Raw genomic sequence first — 5,000 nt, forward strand, 5'->3', positions numbered from 1 at the left:
AACCACATGACCCTGGGCGTAACCAGCACAAATGTGAGCCCAAGCGGACGCTGACTGATGACATTACTCCCCCCCGCCCGGCAGCAAGCCAGACATGATGGCCCCTTCCCCGCGAACGGTTGGAAGCCATACCCCCTTCGTGATGCTCACAAGTCTTCGAATAAGCCACCCAACGATTTGCGTGGCACAAATCTTCCCCGATCGCACCGGGCCACAGTTCCAACCCGTCTCATCCGTGCTTCTTCTCCAGCACGACCACCATGGCGGATCGCCAAGATGCTCGTGAGGGAGAAGCCACGCGGATGAGGCCGTGCCTTCCCTGTGGTGGCCGCGCGCTACTGGACCGAGAGTAATAAAGCCCTCAATATCAACCACATGACCCTGGGCGTAACCAGCACAAATGTGAGCCCAAGCGGACGCTGACTGATGACATTACCCCCCCGGCCGGCAGCAAGCCAGACATGATGGCCCCTTCCCCGCGAACGGTTGGAAGCCATACCCCCTTCATGATGCTCACAAGTCTAGAAATGAGCCACACAACGAAAATCCCACCAGCGTGCCACAAATCCACATAACAGATTCACATTTTTTCCCACCGGGTCAGTCGGCCGGAACCGACGGCGGCCACCACCATGCCGCCGCCCACAACGGGTGACACCAACCCAAGTTGGTGGATCACCCATGTGTGGGCGTTTTGACTTGCCCCACCACAAAGCAAGCCAAAACAGGGGGGAATGAAGGGACCGCACCAGAATTTTCCATGGTGCAAGAGCTGGCTGCATTGAGGAACACCCCCCCCCCTATAATAGCTAAATATGCAAAAGCCACTTTTGTACAAGTAGATACACTTTTTTTGAGTAGACATAAGTTCTGTTTTGGGACCTAGAGAACGAATTTTCACGAGATTTTTTGCAGGGATCCTCATAAAAATGGTACAACATTGCCTGCAAAAAATTAGAATTTTTCGACATGGGGAAGTATTTTTTTTATTTTTCCAAAGACCCGAAATGTGGAAAATCGGGAAAAATGGAAAAACGTATCTAGACACCGTATTTTTGCGTGATTTTTTCCAGTCCATCCCATAATAATATCAAGAAGGTGCCCACCATGTTTCGTTAGGATTGGCCAAGGTTTCGAATTTTCATGAATTTTTTTCAAAACCCTCTATTTTCCAACATTTCAAAAATTCAAAACCACATCAAGATGGCTTGGTTTTGATACCAAACTTTCTAGACCTCATTCTGCATGCATTTGTGACACTTTCAAACCAACAAAACTCAAAAACCACCACTTTGAAAATTTCATGATTCTTGGCACACCACCAAGTCACAAAATCAAGCCAAAACACCAAAATCTTGGAACTTGGCTATGCACCAACCATGCCAAGATCAATTCCTTTTGATCCCAAACTTCTCCCACATCACTTTGAAGGCATTTGTGAGGATTGAGTCCAGCCACTTTTCCAAAACCATGATTTTCGTTTTTCACCAAAATCACCACCAAGTCACAAAATCAAGCCAAAAATCCAAAATCATGGAACTTGGCTATGCACCAACCATGCCAAGATCAATTCCTTTTGATCCCAAACTTCTCCCACATCACTTTGAAGGCATTTGTGAGAATTGAGTCCAGCCACTTTTCCAAAACCATGATTTTCGTTTTTCACCAAAATCACCACCAAGTCACAAAATCAAGCCAAAAATCCAAAATCATGGAACTTGGCTATGCACCAACCATGCCAAGATCAACTCCTTTTGATCCCAAACTTCTCCCACATCACTTTGAAGGCATTTGTGAGGATTGAGTCCAGCCACTTTTCCAAAACCATGATTTTCGTTTTTCACCAAAATCACCACCAAGTCACAAAATCAAGCCAAAAATCCAAAATCATGGAACTTGGCTATGCACCAACCATGCCAAGATCAATTCCTTTTGATCCCAAACTTCTCCCACATCAATTTGAAGGCATTTGTGAGGATTGAGTCCAGCCACTTTTCCAAAACCATGATTTTCGTTTTTCACCAAAATCACCACCAAGTCACAAAATCAAGCCAAAAATCCAAAATCATGGAACTTGGCTATGCACCAACCATGCCAAGATCAATTCCTTTTGATCCCAAACTTCTCCCACATCACTTTGAAGGCATTTGTGAGAATTGAGTCCAGCCACTTTTCCAAAACCATGATTTTCGTTTTTCACCAAAATCACCACCAAGTCACAAAATCAAGCCAAAAATCCAAAATCATGGAACTTGGCTATGCACCAACCATGCCAAGATCAATTCCTTTTGATCCCAAACTTCTCCCACATCACTTTGAAGGCATTTGTGAGGATTGAGTCCAGCCACTTTTCCAAAACAATGATTTTCGTTTTTCACCAAAATCACCACCAAGCCACAAAATCAAGCCAAAACACCAAAATCATGAACTTGGCTATGCACCAACCATGTCAAGATCAATTCCTTTTGATCCCAAACTTCTCCCACATCACTTTGAAGGCATTTGTGAGGATTGAGTCCAGCCACTTTTCCAAAACCAACATTTTCGTTTTTCACCAAAATCACCACCAAGTCACAAAATCATGAACTTGGCTATGCACCAACCATGCCAAGATCAATTCCTTTTGATCCCAAACTTCTCCCACATCACTTTGAAGGCATTTGTGAGAATTGAGTCCAGCCACTTTTCCAAAACCATGATTTTCGTTTTTCACCAAAATCACCACCAAGTCACAAAATCAAGCCAAAAATCCAAAATCATGGAACTTGGCTATGCACCAACCATGTCAAAATCAATTCCTTTTGATCCCAAACTTCTCCCACATCACTTTGAAGGCATTTGTGAGGATTGAGTCCAGCCACTTTTCCAAAACCATGATTTTCGTTTTTCACCAAAATCACCACCAAGTCACAAAATCAAGCCAAAAATCCAAAATCATGGAACTTGGCTATGCACCAACCATGCCAAGATCAATTCCTTTTGATCCCAAACTTCTCCCACATCACTTTGAAGGCATTTGTGAGGATTGAGTCCAGCCACTTTTCCAAAACAATGATTTTCGTTTTTCACCAAAATCACCACCAAGCCACAAAATCAAGCCAAAACACCAAAATCATGAACTTGGCTATGCACCAACCATGTCAAGATCAATTCCTTTTGATCCCAAACTTCTCCCACATCACTTTGAAGGCATTTGTGAGGATTGAGTCCAGCCACTTTTCCAAAACCAACATTTTCGTTTTTCACCAAAATCACCACCAAGTCACAAAATCATGAACTTGGCTATGCACCAACCATGCCAAGATCAATTCCTTTTGATCCCAAACTTCTCCCACATCACTTTGAAGGCATTTGTGAGAATTGAGTCCAGCCACTTTTCCAAAACCATGATTTTCGTTTTTCACCAAAATCACCACCAAGTCACAAAATCAAGCCAAAAATCCAAAATCATGGAACTTGGCTATGCACCAACCATGTCAAAATCAATTCCTTTTGATCCCAAACTTCTCCCACATCACTTTGAAGGCATTTGTGAGGATTGAGTCCAGCCACTTTTCCAAAACCATGATTTTCGTTTTTCACCAAAATCACCACCAAGTCACAAAATCAAGCCAAAAATCCAAAATCATGGAACTTGGCTATGCACCAACCATGCCAAGATCAATTCCTTTTGATCCCAAACTTCTCCCACATCACTTTGAAGGCATTTGTGAGGATTGAGTCCAGCCACTTTTCCAAAACAATGATTTTCGTTTTTCACCAAAATCACCACCAAGCCACAAAATCAAGCCAAAACACCAAAATCATGAACTTGGCTATGCACCAACCATGTCAAGATCAATTCCTTTTGATCCCAAACTTCTCCCACATCACTTTGAAGGCATTTGTGAGGATTGAGTCCAGCCACTTTTCCAAAACCAACATTTTCGTTTTTCACCAAAATCACCACCAAGTCACAAAATCATGAACTTGGCTATGCACCAACCATGCCAAGATCAATTCCTTTTGATCCCAAACTTCTCCCACATCACTTTGAAGGCATTTGTGAGAATTGAGTCCAGCCACTTTTCCAAAACCATGATTTTCGTTTTTCACCAAAATCACCACCAAGTCACAAAATCAAGCCAAAAATCCAAAATCATGGAACTTGGCTATGCACCAACCATGTCAAAATCAATTCCTTTTGATCCCAAACTTCTCCCACATCACTTTGAAGGCATTTGTGAGGATTGAGTCCAGCCACTTTTCCAAAACCATGATTTTCGTTTTTCACCAAAATCACCATCAAGTCACAAAATCAAGCCAAAAATCCAAAATCATGGAACTTGGCTATGCACCAACCATGTCAAAATCAATTCCTTTTGATCCCAAACTTCTCCCACATCACTTTGAATGCATTTGTGAGGATTGAGTCCAGCCACTTTTCCAAAACCATGATTTTCGTTTTTCACCAAAATCACCATCAAGTCACAAAATCAAGCCAAAAATCCAAAATCATGGAACTTGGCTATGCACCAACCATGCCAAGATCAATTCCTTTTGATCCCAAACTTCTCCCACATCACTTTGAAGGCATTTGTGAGGATTGAGTCCAGCCACTTTTCCAAAACCATGATTTTCGTTTTTCACCAAAATCACCATCAAGTCACAAAATCAAGCCAAAAATCCAAAATCATGGAACTTGGCTATGCACCAACCATGCCAAGATCAATTCCTTTTGATCCCAAACTTCTCCCACATCACTTTGAATGCATTTGTGAGGATTGAGTCCAGCCACTTTTCCAAAACCATGATTTTCGTTTTTCACAAAAATCACCACCAAGCCACAAAATCAAGCCAAAACACCAAAATCATGAACTTGGCTATGCACCAACCATGTCAAGATCAATTCCTTTTGATCCCAAACTTCTCCCACATCACTTTGAAGGCATTTGTGAGGATTGAGTCCAGCCACTTTTCCAAAACCATGATTTTCGTTTTTCACCAAAATCACCACCAAG

The sequence above is a fragment of the Phaseolus vulgaris genome, chromosome 9 (assembly GCF_051622355.1).
Source record: "Phaseolus vulgaris cultivar YP4 chromosome 9, ASM5162235v1, whole genome shotgun sequence".
Lineage (NCBI taxonomy): Eukaryota > Viridiplantae > Streptophyta > Magnoliopsida > Fabales > Fabaceae > Phaseolus > Phaseolus vulgaris.